General features: G+C 37.6%; 1 pseudogene; it reads right to left on the reverse strand.

The window, feature by feature from the left end:
• Positions 1-204: 204 nt before the first annotated feature.
• Positions 205-19923, reverse strand: part of LOC123457179 — a 44040-nt pseudogene continuing 24321 nt past the window's right edge.

Raw genomic sequence — 19923 nt, forward strand, 5'->3', positions numbered from 1 at the left:
GTAGTGGGTCGCAAGGAGCTATCAAGAATCCTTCTAGGTATTGTAACTGACCCAACCTGCTATCACCCAGGTCCCCCAATATAACAAAAGACTATGACTCTTATCACTGCATAACAACAACCTAGATTCCAGGGTCCTCCATAATTCCCCAGGCATCATCATCACAATGCAGATTCCCCACCTCTGAGGTGTAATGGAAGACTGTCACATGGTGAAGTTGAAAACCCCCTTCATAAAGATCCCCAGGTAGAGGGGCAGTTCTATTTCCAGGAGCTTCTGCAGTGTGATTCTACTCCCAAATACTGGTGGAGAAAAATTTATACAACTGAATGTCTTTATGATACCAATTTTATTCTGACTCAGAAACTAGACAGAGCATTGTGTGTCTTCATCAATTTTCACCGGCTAGTCTTATGCTTTAATGGCTAAGTAGCATTGCATTGTCTATATTTAAATTGTTATCACCAATTTTTTTGTTCTGTCATAAATAGGTTGTTTCCAACTACTAATTTGGGGCTGAATACGGCTAAGGGCAGAAGAGTTACTCTCTGCCAAGCACTAAATCTCCACAACACACTTTCCTCCAATTAAAAAAAAAAAAACAACTCAATTTACACTTGACAACATTTATCTGTTTAAATCATGTGTGAGGAACTCATTAGTCATCCTGAAAATTGACATTTTCTCATTCCATCCTGATAGGCAAACAGTGTGGACTCATGTTTGGATAGTATTTACATTTATAGCAGGATTGTTTCAAAGAGAAGTTTATGGTCAGCAGGAAATTCAACTTATTGCACCTGGGTAAACAAGTACAAGCCATGGTGAATTGTATTATATAACACGTGATGAGGTACCAGGTCTGGACCTAAATACAATGTTTCTAATGTACCTGAAATTTAAAACATTACATTGCAAATTCTATACTGTTCATACAAATGGTAAATTCTATTCCTCTCTCATGCCCCAATTAATGTTTTGCCCAATAAAATTCTATATTTAATTTTATGAAAGTATTACAACAATTAAATTCCTATCTCTTAAAGTTAGTTGTCTTCACATTTTTACATGCCTAAGACAAGACTATAGACAATCCATAGGCAATGGATAAATTTGATACTGACATTATGAATCCAGGTATCCATATATCCCATAGTGGAATCTACACTCATGTTTGACACAAAGAAAAGGAACTTTAATATATATGTAATAAAGTATAAAGCTAGACAGTTATTTGGGGTACAATTCACCATAAGTATAAGACCAGCATTGGTGAGAATTCATTGTAGTTTGTTCCACTGCATAAACTGGATCTCATTTTATTTGTTTATTTTTTTCATATATTTATTTTGGAAACATGAAGAGACATATAGAGAAGGTATTGGAGTGTCAGGGCCTCCAGCCCTGCAAAGAAAATCAGGATTCATTCAGAACTTTGTACATCTGGATAATTTGGCTCCTGAGTAGAGAAACCTGAGTGCTTAGGCTGAAAATCAAGCACCTTAACCACTATGCAATCCGTCTATTGTGAAGATAAGAATTTTTTTAATTGCACTGTTTTCTCTTTTCAAGGTAAAATCTCACTGTAGGCCATGCTGATCCGGAACTCACTCTGTAGTTCCAGGGTGCCATCTAACTCAAAGAGATTTTCCTCAGCCTACCAAGTGCTAGAATTAAAGGTGTACACCACCACACTGGGCTTAAATTGCACAGTGTAACTAGAAGAAATGTCCATAAAATGGTTAGTCTGTTGCGTACATGAGCCAGTCTTAAACAGAAGTCACAACACATTGACTATAAGTCTTCTAAAGGCATTTCTGAGTGAGGCTAATGCTTACCATTGTTGGTAGGGCCCACGTAAGCTACTTTTCAATGAGAGCAATTACAACACTTATTAATAAGAGATGATGAAGTCTATATTTCAGAAAATTTAAAGTATACACTTCCAAGAGAATTTCTAATATGAATATTTTCCAATGACCTAAAGTCTTGTATTTGTTGATTAGAATTCATTTGCTGGTTAGAGCATGTGAAAAGTATTTTGAAACAAACACAATGTATACCCTGACTGGTGAGAGTGTACTAAGGCTGGTTCTCAATGAGAACAATTCATGTAGAAGACATACAGAGACTAATAAGTCTATTTCACAATGAGGTCAGTTCCTACACTTGCTTGTTAGAGTATATCAAGGCTATTTCTGAATGAGTGAAATTTTTATAATTACTGGCCACTGTGTATGAAGGTCATTTTTCTATGATGGCCATTCCTATCCTTGCTTGGCACCATGCATTTAAATTGCTCCTTAATAAGGAATTCCTAAACTTCCTTGTAGTAACAAAGATGTTTCTCATTTAAGGCAATTCCTGTTCTTAGTTTTCAGAGACTATGAAGGCTATTTTTCAGTGATGTTATATCATCTATTTTCAGATCAAAGTCTACTAAGGCATACTGATAATTAGGGCCATTGCTACACATTGTGAGCAAAGTCCATAGAGACTATTTCTCAGTGTGGGCAATTCTTGCACTTGGTGGTCAGTGTCTTGTTAAGCCATGCCTTAAGGAGTTCCATTTTCTTCAGTGGTAGATAACTATCCTAAGCCTATTTCTCAAGGTGTTCCATTCCAACAATTGATGGTCAGAGTATATTAAGGATATTTGCAAACAAGAGCAATTTCTAACTTTGCTTATACAAGTTTACAAAGTCTATCTCTCAATAAAGGCAAATGCTACCTTTTCTTTGCATATTAATATGCAAATAAAATTTTCAAAATAGTTTATTATTTATTAACGTAGAGGAAGAGAGAAATAGTTAGAGAAAGAGAAAGAAAGTGAGAGAGAGAGAGAGAGAGAGAGAGAGAAAGAGAGAGAGAGAGAGAGGTGTGCCAGGTCTACTTTCTCCTGCAAAAGTCTTCTAAATGCATGGACCTCCTTGTTTTTCTGTCTTTACATGTTTATGGGAGAATTAGGTTCAGACCATTAAGCTTTCAAGGAAGCACCTCACCTTCAAACAGGAAAGTATTACTTAGCCCATCTACTTCTTTGTTCTTTATTTTAATTAAATTTATTTTATTTATTGAACAGAGAAAGAGTTACAGAGAGAGAAGGATAGAGACAGAGAGAGGGAGATAAAGAATGGGTGAACCACATCTTCCAGCCACTGCAGATGAAATCCAGATGTGTGCTCCCCCTTGTACACTTTGCTAATGTGGGTCCTGGGAAATCAAACCTGCATCCTTTGGCTTTACAGGCCTTCAGCACTAAGCTATCCTTCCATCCCTACTTGTTTATCTTTAAATAGATGCAAAAAGTATCTGTAATTGAATAAATAGTCTCAGTGTAGATGTGGTGCGGTTATAACACCCTCAATTCTGGCTCTACCAGTGACTTAAAGAAGTCTCTATTGACAGTGAACTTTTCCAGACACAAAATGGCCTGGATATCCATGACTTCGCAATGTCTGCTACTACTCACACTAGACCTTCATAATAGGAGGAAAAAATGATGACATCAAAATAAAAGAGAGACTCATTGAGAAGGGGAGGGGATATGATAGAGTGTGGAATTTTTAAGAGGATAGTGACAGGAAGAGGGAATCAGCATTATTTATTGTCTATAATTATGGAACATTTCAACAATAGGAAAAAGGGATCTCTGTTACTCAGGGAAATAAATTCACTATCAGGACATGATTGTTTCTACTCTGGGGTATGTCCTTACCCTTACATGGGGAATGATCTGTCCTAAGTGGATTGCTTTTCTTTTTTTTTTTGTTTTTTTTTTTTTTTTTGGTTTTTTGAGGTAGGGTCTCACACTGGCTCAGGCTGACCTGGAATTCACTATGTAGTCTCAGAGTGGCCTCGAACTCACGGTGATCCTCCTACCTCTGCCTCCCAAGTGCTGGGATTAAAGGCGTGCGCCACCATGCCCGGCTTTGGATTGCTTTTCTTAAAATCCAATGCAAGTACAGATTTAATAGCAGCTTACTGTTATGCTCCAATGTACTTATATACAGATGTGATCAGGTAATCCAAGCAAAGGAGAAAAATGCCAGAATTTCATGCTGTTTATATGCCTTACCATTTCTATATACATGTCATACTAGGCATTAAGTGACCTAAATGAGAGGTAAATACTATAAGCAAAGACAGAATATATGTACCTATGATAGTAGGAGTTAAATCTCTAACAAATTGGTTTCTTAAAATTTGTCATTAACAGTAAAGGACTATGCCTCTGTTGCAGTTAGGTTTGCATTGCTGGTAGGAATCACCCAAGCAAGAGCACCTTGTGGGGAGAAAAAAAAAGGTTCATTTTGGTTTACAGGCTCAAGGGGTAAGCTCCATGATGATAAGGGAAAAAAACAAACAAACAAAAAAAAAAAAACACAAAAAAACAACATGAGCAGATGGTGGATTTCACTCCTTGACCAATATATGGAGGAGAACAGGAACAGGAGATTGTGCCAAAACTGGCATGGGGACACTGGCTGTAACACCCATAAGCCTGCCCCCAACAATACACTGCCTGAAGAAGGTATTTCCCAAATGTCTGTCAGTTGTGAACCTAACATTTAGAACACCTAAGTTTATGGGGGACACCTAAATCAAACCAGTATGGTCTCCATAACTCTTAGCATATTTTTATTTATAGGTGTTTATTTATTGACAACTTCTGTACTTACAGACAATAAGCCATGATATTTCCTTCTCCTCCCACACTTGCCCCTTCAAAACTCTGCCCTCAATCATATCCCGTCCCCCTCTCTGTAAGTTTCTCTTTTATTTTGATGTCATCATCTTTTTCTCCTCTTATGAGGGTCTTGAGATGGATTTTTTTTCTTTTTCTTTTTTCTTTTTTGGTTTTATGAGGTAGGGTCTCACACTAGTCCAGGCTAACCTGTCATCTCAAGGTGGCCTTGAAGTCACAGCGACCCTCCTACCTCTGTCTCCCGAGTGCTGGGATTAACGGCGTGCACCACCACACCTGGGGAAGGGTCTTGGGAAGGTTTTGCTAGGCACTGCGAGGTCATGGATATTGAGGCCAATTTGTGTCTGGACAGTTGCATATTTAGGAGTGGTACCATTTCTTGGGCTTTTACATTCTTTCTCCCACCTCTTGTGCAAAGGATTCTGAGCCTTGGAGGGTGTGATATAGATGTTTCAGTGCTGGACACTCCTCTGTCCCTTCTTCTCAGCACTCTATTGCCTTTTTTGTTGTCCCAATGGTCATCACCATCTGGAAAGAGAAGATTCTCAAACCAGAAGTGAGAGTAGCATTTATACATGGATAGAGACATTAAGTGAAATGCTTTCAGGGAGGGAAGTTTGATGAGAATAATATATACATTTATCTAGACAAGTGCAGGCTTTATACTCCTAAGGCTCATGACCCTGCCATAGGTTTTCACTAGGTTTTCAGTACCAGGCATGTATTCACTACCATAGAGTGGACCTTCAGTCCAATTAGATAACAGTTGGTTTCTCCCAGAGAAGACATGGCACTATTGCACTTGTTTAGTCATTTAGCCTGTCTGGCCAAACTTGAGGCTTCCAGTGTCCAGTGTTTTCACTGCTGATGGCTTCCGACTCCCATATGGCTACATGCAATCCTGCTTTTTCAAGCTTTCTGTTGGCTGGTCTATAGGGAGAAGGTTTTTTTGCTCAGCACCAGCTTGACTTCTCAGTGAATGTGCCTCTCAGGCATGTGAAGTCTTCAGCAATAGGATCTTACCATCTCTTTCTCAAGGGAAACCAAGGGCCTTGCCAGTAGTCTGTAATGTTTTGGACAGAACAGGGACCTCCCTGACCAACAACTCACTGGAAGGTATCCCATCCCTGGCACTGAAAATTTCCTAGAAACAACCTATGGCTTCTGGATGTGCCATTATTCAAAAACAGTAGGTTTTCATATGTCTAAGGCAAAACATCTTGATTTTTGATATACCCTCCCCTCTTCTCTGTCAAATAAATAATTTTCAAGATTTATTTATTGATTGATTGATTGATTTTTTCAAATAGCAAGAGGCAGACAGATAGACAGACAGAGAGTGAGTACTGGCACTCCAGGTTTGTGCCACTGCAAAGGAACTCCAGATGTATGCCTACTTGTGTATCTCGTTTATGTGGGCACTGGAGGGGGGGGGCGGCTGAGTCCACGCTGGAAGACTTTGCAACCATGTGCCTTTAACTGCTGAGCAGCTTTTGCATAATTTCTATGTGACAACTGAGCAATGCTTCACTTCTGAGTGCTGATTCCCCTGCCCTCAGATCTTTGCGTTGATGTGTTTCATTCTTGAAAGTACCGGTGCAATCACAAATCGTTATCACCAGGGGTTGCGCCTCAACCAGGAATACTCACCCTCAAAGGTTTCCTTAGTATGGGGTGGACTCTAAAGCAGAATTCTAAGATCTTTACTGAACCACTCGAATATCTGTACCTTCATCACAGTGGCTTTTAGACAACTTTGTATACCTAGAGGAGTGTGTTTAGACCGACAGAAATAAATACTATCAGTAACCTGTCAGAACAAACTGGCATCTAATAGTTGGGTACCACAAATACCATCAATGTGTGTACCATGGTTTCATAAATCTCCAAGGGAGCCTACAAGTTGTGAAGGATGTTTAGACACAGGACATTACCTTCCACATGATTCTTCAGCTGTTTAAGTCATGGAGTGGTGAGATAGCTTCACTTCATCTCTCCTTATTGGATACTGGTCTATGTTAAAACTTTTCCACCCTAGTGTTCTGGGACCTAAGAGTAAGATAATAGTAGTACACATTCATAATAGCTTCCCTGTTGAGAAGAGATGGTTAGCAGGTGTCTGTGGCAAGCACCTGTGAAGTGACTGGAAATACTGGTCTGCTTTGCTATAATCCCCACTCTTGGGTGGATATATAAACAATAGAAATCTTCCTCCATTTCGCATGGAGCTTGGAAAAATTTAAGATCAAGGTCCTTACAGAAATTGTGAGCACTGTCCTTTGATTCCAGGGTTACAGTTTGCCTCGATGTCCTCAGGTGAAATAATGCAAGAGCTAGTTACTTCAAGTGAGCCCCTTTGAAGGGCCCTAATTCTCAAAGGGTTATCTTGCTATATGGTCATTTTGGGATTTGAATAGCAGAATAGGAATTCTGGAAGGACACCAGGTTCTAACCATTCATAGTGGTTGGTGGCTATAAGTTTGGGAAAACAAGGAAGCTGTTGAGAATAAATGGTTCCCTGATGGGCAATACCCACAATACACACACACACACACACACACACACACACACACACACACACACACACACACTATAACAGAAAGGAGTTTTTTTGATAGAAACTTGTGTAAAGCTCATAAAATTTTTGCCCATGGAAAAACTTTATAGAAAACAAAAGATCCATTTGGGTACCAGTGAGAGTTATCTATTGTTCCTAAATCACCTCAGAGTAAATGAATTTATCTGGACTCTGTCTCGTCATTACCCTTCTGGTAGCATCTATACATGCACAAGGAATTGTACTGTTTTCTAATCTCTCCATTCAGGACAATTACTATTTGCTCGTATAGATATATTCACTCAATTTTAAATCAGTTTTTATTTGTAGGCATATGAATATATACATGGGCGTATCCCATTCAAATTAACTTCACTTTAAATGTAACTTCTCATTTTTTTTAGGAGAGGTAATGACAGATATAATAGCAGCATGGAGTTGGATAATACTATGAACTTTTTTCATGCAGTAATTTTCTAGTTAGAAGAGGGATATTATATATTGAAATTATAAAACCATAGATTACATGTTAAAATTTTGCTAACTCCAAGGCATATAATCTGGAAATGATTACCTACAGCACTAATGTTAGAGCTATATTAACTATTCCATATCTAGAAATCTGCATTGTATAATTGTTGAAATTTTCAATTATTCATTCTGAATTTTGATGCTTAAGGTTATTTCCTTAACCTTATTATTGCATTTTGAAGAGATTTTCTGAGACCATGGAATCCCTCTAGGTCCTAAGTAGCTACTTGCTAGGATCATTTTTAAGTGTTTGAGTGATGGTGTATATGTGTTACACTGTGATTGTGAGAATAAAATCACTTCTTTGTCTTCTTATTGATATGTTGCCAATGTGAGGAGAATTGCAGTGGAGTTTTGATCATGTGGCAACAAAAGACCAGGGTCACTCCATTTTTTCCCCCCTGGGATGACTTGTACCCTCGGAAACAGAGAGAAAAATAAAATATTTTATTAGTTTTGTAAGTGCACTATCTTTTTCCACCACCCTGCAATTATGCACAACAAAACACCAATGTGTCTTTTTAAATTGTGTTTTCCTCAAAATAAATTTTGATAATAGTTAATATAAATTATTTGTATAAGTGATATACAGATTTTAGGTCGCTGTAAAATGTGTATTGTATCAGATGATTATCTGAAATTAATATGCTGTAAATAGTTGCTAAACGCCAATACTGATATAAACTGACACTGATAAATTTTCTTGCCATATGAATCCCTTCAAAATGTTGGAAAATAAATTAATCAAACTTTGAGAGCCTTTACAGTTTTGTTGGTAACAATTAGCAGAAACTGCTGTAGAATTCAGGGATATAATCATGTTAGAGAGTGAGGCCATTTTAATGTTTTGAATGTGTGAAGTCCCACATGCCTGAAAACATGTTTCACATACCTGGTGACAGTGCTTTGTGAATTTGTGCAGGATGTGAGATGAGGTGCTTAGATGATGGGCACAGTCACACATCCTGATTGGGGTACCCACCTCTGTCTTCAAAAGCACTGGTGTAAACGTACCATACTTTTGGGTAGGTATGTTTTGTGTCCTTAAAGAGCCAATACCCAGTGGGTTTATTATCAGGAACAAATGTTGGTTCTTCAATTCCTAAAATCTTATCTGAAAGAAAAAGACAAAATAACGGACTGAACTAGGAATATGCTTCTTTCAGTAACATGCTCAGACATACAGAACCTCCAGTATCATGACCGTGCACTTGAATGCACTGTAGAGTTACATTCATGTCCTCACCCTAGAACATCAGATACTCATGTAAAAGACAACTACTTCCAACTTTAATTTTGTTGCCTCAGACCTGTACTTCTGACATTCCCCATTATTCCTGTACAAAAATCTGAGAAATCCAATATGAAATAATTATTATATCACATACTTTTGGTGATGCTAAAGGATAAATACATTTCCTGCAGCCAGCCATCTTGTCTTGCTTCATTATTCCCACATGTTCGTCTGAAGGAGCTCCCTGGACATATGTCTTAAGTCAGTTGAACCTATATTCACAGATTTCAGTAATTTCCCTCCTTGTGTGTTTGATTTTGTTGCTCTGACAGGCTGAATGGTTCCTGGAACACATGTAACCTAAGACAGCCTGGAGTTCCCACCTCATAAATGAGACCACCAACACTGTCTTCATTCCTGGATGTTTTGATGCAGGTACATTTTGGAAGGACAGCAACACACTTCATGTAAGAAAACAGGACCTCAGTTTCTTTAATATACTCACTTGTACACTTTCATTTGTTTATTACCCTTTAATAATATTTCTCAGAGAAACCCATGCATTGTACTGGGACTATAGGTCTGAATCAGGTGATGGGTGCTCCTAGTGTCATGGGGGGATGGCAGAAAGATCAGATGACAAGGATGGAATCTAGAATCACAGTGGGGCCTGGTGGGTGTGTTAAGTTCTATGCCAGAGCTGTGTTTGATGGAAATGTACTGAGTTTATGGAGTGGTAACAGAGCTGGAAGAGTTCTAGGGGTACAGGGAGTCCTGTGGTTCTGTGATGAATAATATTGCATACTAAAGAAGGAAATTGTAGATTCCATAGTAAATGGACCCATGAATTATGAATTATGAGCTCTTTAGCTCTGGGATCTTATAGGGTTGCTGGGGACATCCTACACTCAATTTCTAAGATCCTGGCAATACCTGAAGCTGAAAGACATACTCCACTGCAAATCTTTCTGGAGCACAACATACTGAGTGTAATGCAGTCCCAGGTCATATTGAAGATCCAACAATGCACGAATACTGACCGAAACCTGGTGTCACTCAAGCTGAAAAAGGCAACCATTACTACGTCTCTGGCCCAGGACCAGATCCTCTGCATCACACACCACTACCACCACAGAAGTCCATGCTCCTTTATAACCAAAGTGCAATGCCAAACAATATGTTCTCCTCCAATACCATGCTCTGACCCCTGACACAAAAGACCAATACAGACCCAAGTTTCACTCTGCTCTATATCCCACTCGTAATGTTTTATAAAACATTGTGAAAATATTTTGAATACAAAACCAATATGGTAAGTCCAGGGAGAGATTAAATGTTTTCCCCAAGATCATCCTGAAATAAATCCATATCCAACTACTGGTTTCAGATAATTGATGTAACAGGAAATCTTTATGTTAGTGACCTAAGTCAGACTCAGAATCTCACCATGGAGATTCCCATTTCCATCCTTTGTAGAAGATGAAACAGGAAATTCTCTCCCCCCTTTATTTGTTGTTGTTATTCAGAGCAACTTTGAAGTGAATATGTTTCAGGGTGTAAGGGTTGCTTTTCCCAACACCTAATTCTTTGCTCCACTTTATCTGTCATGTCCAAAAATCACAATATACAGTCCCAATGATTCTCTGTTTGTGTGATGTGTAATGAGCTCATTATTCCTGTCAAGAGTTTACACAAATTTTCTCTGTCCTATGTGTCATACACTGCTGAGCTGTTTGGCCTGGCTACATTCCAATAATGAGATGATGTTAAATGAGGCATGATATGAAACAGAAACTTGATTGTCTTCACATGAGAGAGCACATCAAGATTCAATGGGAAAAACAGCCATCCCTACAATGGCATCCACTGTCATGTAACAGATGGTGAAGCACAAGTCATGTGCCCCAATGGATATGTCACTCCATTAACGGAGTCTTTCTAAAGTTGCTCTCCAAGATTAAGGCTGTTATTCCTGTTCCAAGAAAGCATAATTTTATTATTAACAGCATAAAATCTAATTATCTATGTTTGTAACACATATCTATGAGCTGATATTTATACTTGACAAACTTCTAAGGTAGAACACGTACATATATGTTACCATAATTATAGATATTTCACTAGGATTGGAGCTCTGTTGACACGTCCCCAGGTGTATAGAATGAGTCAGGGTGAATGTTCAGTGTAATCTCTGTCCCATGTGTAAACTGGTCTTGTGCGTTGTCACCTATAATTCACAGTGATATGGCTAGTGTTAATTTGAAAATTTAACAACTCAGATAATTCTGTCTGGTATAGATTTATGCAAACATTCTCCAATTCATTCTCACAATCCAGATTATACCAAGGATGTGTAGAAGAGTAGCAGGACAAATGTAGAAAAAATGAGAAGAAACTTTGAGTTTCTGGCACACAATATAATCTCAAACAATGAGAGATTGTAATATAGTGTCCTCACAGGGTCAACTCAGGCCTACTATCATGGCCTTGTATAGGTAGTTCCAGGCAGTGCTACATCAAGAATATCCAGGCCAGTTTACGTCTGGAAGAGTTCTTTGAAAATAGAGATATTAATCCACTGATAGAGCCAGAACTGAGGGAGTGATAACTGCGTCACATGTGGAGCGAGACTATTCATTCCATTACAGATTTTATTAAATCTAAATTTAAGAAAAGAAATTCAGCTGGGCTCAAGTAATGGTTTTGTGTTTAAAGTTCAAGTGCTTCCTTGAAAGCTTGATGACCTTAATCTAATTGTTCTGTGCACATATAAAGACAGATGAACAAAGTGGTCCATGCATGTAGAAGACATTTGCAGGAGAAAAATGCCCTGGCACATTTCTCTTTCTTTCCCTCTATCTCTTATTCTCTATCTTCTTCTCTTTGCACATAAATAATAAAATATTTTTTAAAATTATTTGCATATTGCTATGCAATGCAAGGGTAGCATTTACCTTTGTTGAGAAATAGACTTTGTAGACTTGGATAAGCAAAATTAGAAATTTCTCCTGTTTTCAAATAGTCTTATTATACTGTGACCATCAATTGTTGGAATGGAACTCCTTTAGAAATAGGCTTGATACACTTATCCACAACTGAAGAAAATGACACTCTTTCAGGCACAGCTTGACAAGACTCTGACCATCAAGTGCAAGAATTGCCCACACTGAGAAATAGCCTTTATAGCCTCTGAACACCGTGTAGCAATGGCCCAAACTGTTTAAAAAAAAAAAAGAACTTACTAGATTTTCATATGAAAATGAAAAAGGTAACATCATTGAAAAGTAGCCTTCAAATTCTGAAAACTAAGACCATGAATTGCCTTAATGAGAAACATCCTTCCTATTCACTAAGTATCAAGTGTAGGAACACTCTCATTATGAAACAATCCAAATACATGGTGACATGTAAGAGTAGGAATGGCCATCGTTGAAAAATTATCTTCGTATTCACTGTCCAGTAAGTGTAGAAATTTCACTCATTGAGAACTAGCCTCAATATAATCTGACAAGCAAGTGTAGCAACAGACCTCAATTTGAAATTGATTTGATACTCTCTGTATACCCACAGGATGAATTGTTCTCATTGAGAATCAGCCTTAGTAGATTCTCGCTACTGAGGTTATATTCTGTGTTTGTTGAGAAAGACTTTTTGTATACACTGACCAGTAAATGTAGGAATGTTAGTATTGAGAAATCACCTCAGTAGATGCTGACCAGCACATGTAGGAATCACATGCATATGCAAACTCTCACCAGTAAGTTTAAGAAAGGTCTCCATAGAGCAATGCCTTTGTTTGACTGTATACAGCAAGTGATGTTGATCGTAACAGCATGTCTGTCTACTGATGGCTTTCTAACATGTTGCACATATATTAAACTTTCTTTTTTTACATGTAGCATAGGTGAATATAGAATCCACTGTGGGCTATGAGGATAACTGGATTTGTAATGTAGGCATCAAACTACACCATTGCCTAGGGAAGGTATACAGTCTTGTATTTGGCACATAACAAATGAAATACAACTGAGGATAAGAGATGAAAATTTCATTGTTTTAATGCCTTTCTAAACTTAAATATAGACTTTTGTGGGGTAAAAGACACGTGTATGAACAGCCTAGAATTTGGAATGAAATGTTATAAAAGTTCATGTACTATAGAAGCAATGTATTTGGGTGAAAACCTGGAACATCACCACGTGTTTTATAATAGAGCTCACCCTGAGTTCTGTTGCTGTTCTTGTACAACACATAGTGATTGTGTTTGCTCTCCCATGTGCAAGAAGCAGATTTCCTGCTCACCATAAACTTCCCTTTAGAGCAATCCTGTTAGAAATATAAATAATATCAAACATAACTCCACACTATTTGGCCCATCAGGATAGACTGAGAAAATGTCAATTTTCAGGATGACCGATGACTTCATCACACATGATTTAAACAGAGTAATGTTGTCAAGTGTAAATTGAGGCTTTTTTATGGGAGGGAAATGTGTTGTGGGGATTTAGTTCTTGGCAGAGAGTAATTCTTCTGCCATTAACCATATCCATCCCCAAATTAGTAGCTGGAAACAACCTATTTATGAAAGAATGAAGGAATTGGTGAAAACAATTTACACATAGATAATGCAATACTACACAGGCATTAAATCGTAAGCCTAGCCTGTCAAAATGGATGAAAAAATCCCTCTCTGTCTAGTATCTGAGTCAAGATTATGCTGCCATCATAAAGACATACATTTGTATGTATTTTTCTCCAGCTGTATTTGGGAGTGGAATCACACTGGAGGGTGCTACTGGAGGCAGAACTGTCCCTCTACCGGGAGTTCTTTATGAAGGTGGTTTTCAACTTCACCATGTGATAGTCTTCCACTAGACCTCAGAGGTGAGGAATCTGCATTGTGATGATGGTGCCTGGAGAATTGTGGAAAACCTGGAATCTAGGTTAGTGTTGTGCAGTGTTAGAGTCATAGTCGTTGGTTATATTGGAGGACCTGGGTGATAGCAGGTTTGGCCCATTACAATTACTGGAAGGATTATTGATAGCTCCCTGGGACCCAGTTTTGCCATGTGTACAGAGCCTGTGCCTGTGCAAATGCCTAGATTTCATTCTGATTTTCCCCACCACGTCCACATATGAACTTTGATTCTCTCAGTTTTGCTACTGTGCTCCCAGTAACCTATCACACACCTCGTAGCATTTACTCTAGCATCTATGTTCCCCAAGCAGATTCTATAAAGATAATGCCTACCCATCTCAAGGAGTGACCATATTGCCTTACTAATCATGGCACACAGGTACTCATGGTTCTTTCATACCCATTTTCTTTCTCCCTCTCTCTCCTTTTGAGATATCGTTTCATTCTAGCCCACGGAGATGCAGAATTCACTATTTAATCTCAGAATGATCTCAATGCCAGAGATCTTCCTACCTCCATCTCTTTCCTGGGAATAAAGGCATGGATCACCACATCTACCCCTATTTTCTCTTAAGAACAAAGCAGTTCCCCAGTGTCATATATCAAAGTATTTCAGGAAGCAACGCCTCTCTCATAGCTCATCTAACTGCCAGAAAAGTGCAGTGTTGAAGTTATCATTCGAGTTCAAGAACTCAAGTGGTCATTCTGAGACCTAGTTTTTAACTTTCTCTAAAACATGCCAGCCCAGGAGCTTCCCATACATTACTTCAGGGTGCCCCCCGTATTAGCACTACACAACAATTGAAGGCCTGGAGCACTCACAGGAAGGTCTGTACTCAAATACCACAATAGATTGCGGTTCTAAACATCCTTCCCTCCATTCTAACTCCACCTGCCGTCATTCCCCTCCAGTACCTCACAGCCTCATACAAGTCCAGATTAAGTCCCTGGCTCCCCTGGTGACACTGAGTAACCACACCAGCAAACATCGGATGTCAAAGAAAATCTCAAGACCCAAACCCACATTCTGCCCATGTTCTCTGAAACCCTGGAGTCCTCTTTTCCATCCCCTTCCATTATATAACAGAGTATAAAAGGATTTTTGTCCTTGAAACATTTCCTATAGATGGTGCACCTTGAGGTATATAATATCAATTTTACACTTCAGTTCTATCATCGCTTTTTACTAATCTCATTACAAAAATAAAGCAATGCCAAACCCAGACACAAACCACCTTGAATCAGGATTGGAAAAATAAAATAAAAATAAAAAAATAAAAAACGAGATGGAAAGAAAAAAAAAATTTAGAGTCTTTTTTGTGATTACCAGTTGGATCCTCCCACATCCTGCAGATATGGACTTTATCTACAGCATCCTACCACCTTCTATACAGAGTGAGAGACCTGCCTGAGCTTCTCAGGAAGAGGGAAGACAGATTACAACCACAAAGTTTCTGTTGCTGGCTGTGGCGCTCAGCTGCTTGGTGTGTGCAGAGAAGAAATCTCTTAAGGTATCATGTCTACCATGATATGACATAGGGCAGGTGATCATAATTTCAGCTGCATAAACCTTCTAGAAGGGCATGAATGACATTTGATAGGGCAATGGCTCACTGTTCTTGTGTTTTCATAATTCTGTAATTATCCTGATAATATTCTTAAATTAGTTTTTACTTGATATGAAGGTGTTAACAATAAAATACTGTGTTCTGCATAGGAAATTGTAGGTCAGCCTGGACTAGAGTGAAATCATACTGAAAAATAAAGAATTGTCACAGATTATATCTTAGAAATCACATAAAATTTATGCTGAAAATGTGACTTACATATTGTATTTTAATCAGGTTTTCTATAACTTTTTATGGCATACCTTGCTCTTTTTATTTTTAAAACACTACGGTAGAATGGATGACCTCTCTTATGAATACAATTAACTTTCCTTATATTTCTTTTTCATGTCCTTAAATATTTTTAGTATTTCAAAAATACTGGGCATAGCCATAAAATAAAATATTAAAGAAATTTGTATGCACAGCATAAATAAATGAATAGCTAAGTTTAATCATTATATTTGGCCAAAAAATTGCATACATATCCATAAGCTGCAGATATTGCAATATATCCCTTAGACTTAACCATAGTTTCAAGGGAAATTATGACAATGTGCATGGATTTGAAACAACATCTTCATCCAGAAGGATTTGATGCTTATATTTTCATGAGTAAAATCAGGTGCCATGATCACAATAGATATTGATGAGGAAAGTTAGAGGAATGGCTGATGCTTATAATTGAACATTTCTTTTTTAGTTTTCAGGGAAATATCGCACGGTGTCCATAGCTTCACACAGTTTAATCAGCATAGTAGAGAATGGCCTGTTAAGGATATATGTACGTGAGGTGGAATTTTATGACACTTATAAGAAAATGTTCATGACTTTTGATTTGAGGTAAGCAAGATTTTTCTTATGTGCAAGACACCAAATGTGGAATTCTGGCTGGTACAAAGGTGTCAAATTTCCACTGAGAGACAGAGAACTGCTAAGAAAACTGGAGTTGCTGTCCATTCTTGAAAGAAACATGAGGTCTTTGCTCATGTTACATTTCAGTCCCTGCCAGAATCCAGTTATAGTGCCATGAATAAACCTTAAATGACCCAGAGATGCACAACTCAAGCTGTTGTTAATGATTTTGTTAACTTTCTGAACATGCTAAGAAAAAAATGCTACCTGTTATGCCCATAACATGATAAACACTAGAAGACTCAGTGGCTTTGCTTTAGAGTTTTTTAATATCTGAACTCAATCCATGACTTTGAAAGTAACTTAAATTCTTGTAACTCTTGCCTAACACTCTCAGGTAGTGTGATAGTAGGTATATACCACCATATGTAAATTGGATTGGATAAGTCATGAATTAATTATCTGTTAAAATCCTATAGTGTCATAATTTCAGGGTAGCCTTCTCGGTTATTTTCATAGCCCTAGCATTTAGGGACATATACCTGAATTTATTTACAATTTTTGGTGGCAGAATTATTTATGTGTTGAGTTCCAGCAAAATCATGGTAAAAGGAAACACTCCATCTCCAAGAGCTTCCTCCAACACTCAAAATAATCACCTGCTTAATTATGAAGGACTTTAGAAGAAAATATAATGCCCCTCACCATTGTATGGCACACTCTTACTTAATAATGACCTTCCATAAAGTGAGTGAATTTGTTGATAAGTTTGTGAGACAAGGGACAGTGTCTTACTGCAAAAACATTAACCCTAGAAATAAGAAACTTTCCCCAATTGTTTTTATTTGCATAGAAATTTGAAAGACATAAGGAATCTGATTCCTTCTCTTCCCAAGTCAAAAAAAAAAAAAAAAAAAAAAACTCTATAAGTTGTCTAGATGGTTCTGTGGATAAATGTGTTTACCACTCAAGCAGAAGGAGGTTATTTTAGTTTGTTAGAATATAAAAATCCAGTTGTGTGAGGACAGTTATGAAAGCCCAGTTTTAGGGAAGCAGAGAAAGGATGACCACAGAGATATGCCTATGTTTTCCCTGGGAGATTCAGTGAGATCCAGGTTCATCAAGAACAACTCAGCATTAGAAATAGGTCAATGAAATACACCAACATTGACAGCAGGTTCACCTTTGCACATGCCACACACAAATTAGTATTCCTACAAGTATGCATATGCATGATACTCACACACACATGCAGAACGAAATTGACAAGATCAGGACCACACTGGAAAGAACCATTGTGGGCAGAATTTCAATTGTTTGAAAACTAAGCTAAAATTCAGACACTACTTCCCTCTCTCATATTAGGGTTTAATGTAAAAGAAGATAGTTCTGAAGACTCAAGGGAAACACAATACATTAAAAATGAGTAGTAAATTTTTGAAAGCTGTTTTTATTAAGTGAGAAAGTATGAGAACAGGAAGAACCAAAGATGAAAGATGATATAACTGTACACTTGCAGGATGTAGTGGATGAGTATAATTAGGAAATTACAAAAACAAAACTTTGTTAATAATATGAATGGGTGGTACTAATTCACATGAGTTTGCTTAGAATTGAGTATGAGATATGCCTCCATTTATTACCATGAGTATTGGTTGAGGAAAGTTTATTTTTTTAAAAAATTTTCTTTCTGTTGTAATAAAGTAATACAATCCAAACCCAGGGAGGAAAAAAAAAGTTGCACTTTAAATTGTTTTCTCACAAATAAGGTCATCATGGGACACAGACACTCCTCTCAGAAAGATATGCTTCATTTCACACACAATCTGTCCCCCACCCCCAAAGTGCAGCATGCTGACCCAGATTCAAATGTACAGAAATCTGTGAATAATTTCCTATGAACTCTGTAAACTAAAAGGAAGACAAGGCATAAAACTAAAACCGTCAGAGTGAGTTTTACTCTCAGCATATGAACGGTAGCACATATTATTTTTTAATTTTTGGTTCATTCAGAGTTATGTTGTATATTAATTGATGTATTTCTTATAATTTTCCTATAGGCAAAATGGCGAGTGCCACCGATACATACTCAAAGCATGGAATCTTATATATCTACAGGGCAGCAATTCTAGTAACTATTAGATATTTTAGGGTGATTACATGAAACTAACTCTGCAGTGCCTTCAACTTCATGGTCATGTTGTTTATCTGTTTCTCTGAGTCAGTGTTCAACAGAAGCACCTTACCACATGAGAGTTTTGTTGTTTCTCACTCTTCCAGGTCATCCAGCTCACTTTATATGGGCTAAACCATCAAGTGTTGTTGTTGATTATCTCATTGGCACATGGAAGTTTGATAACTCATATCACAGCTCCCCAAGTGTCTGGTTCCATCACGTTGGTCATCACAAATGTGGGTATAATAACTCAAATCTGCTGGTATTGTCTTTCCATTTAAGTCAGAATGCACACCTGTAATCTTGCACAAACCCTTACAGCTCTTAATACTGTGTGTGTAAAGGTGAAGGGACTTCACCCAAAGTATACAAAGGTATTTGGCTCTCAATTTCACATGAATGGATTTGAGATCAACAATAAATTCTGCTGCTTCTTCCAAATCCTACTTTCAAAGTGCTCTGAAAAAAATGGATTAAATTTTACCCTTCCATTTTGGAGTACCCTTTCACAAGGTTCTCATTGTGGTATCATACAATTATTATCACAAAAGGTACAGACATTTATTATCAGATATATGAAACATATTAGATCCCTTTGAAATCTACTATGACCTTATATTTTTAAGTTTATAATGAATATTGACTTTGGCGTTTTAGCATCATACTGTTGTGGAAAATAGCACAAGACATTAAACCTAAGATTGTTCTCACTCCCAGTTGCAAAAGGACAATGCAAATCCTCATAATACAAACTCATACAGAGGCCCCAGGATTTATGAATTACATCACATTCTAAGGTTGTCACTATGAGATGTGATATGATGAATACATCACAGTTTATGTCCTCCATGCTTCCAAGCTGTTGCATGTGCTTGGTTAGAATTTGTGGGAAATCTGTGGAATGAAATTCTAAGATCGTCATTATGGGATGTGATGTGATAAACACATGACAGTTTATGTCCTCCATGTTTTCAGGCTTTTGCATGTGCTTGATTAGAATTTGTGGGAAATCCTTGGACTTAATGAATCACTGTAATTTTAATGAAAATTGAAAATGTACCCTTAGATACTTTGATGATTCCTAGAAAATATCAGGATTTGGAGTAAACACTGCCCAACCACATCCTCTCCAACTGCGTCCTTTCTTTTTTCATTCTCAAATTAATGTATTAATAAGAAAATAAATTCATTAATGATTTTTTTTTGTTTTCTTGAGGTAGGATCTCACTATAGCCCAGGCTGACCTGGAATTCACTGTAGTCTCAGGGTGGTCTTGAACCCACAGTAACCCACCTACCTCTGCCTTTATAGTGTTGGGATTAAAGGCATGCAACACC

The sequence above is a fragment of the Jaculus jaculus genome (assembly GCF_020740685.1).
Source record: "Jaculus jaculus isolate mJacJac1 chromosome Y unlocalized genomic scaffold, mJacJac1.mat.Y.cur SUPER_Y_unloc_2, whole genome shotgun sequence".
Lineage (NCBI taxonomy): Eukaryota > Metazoa > Chordata > Mammalia > Rodentia > Dipodidae > Jaculus > Jaculus jaculus.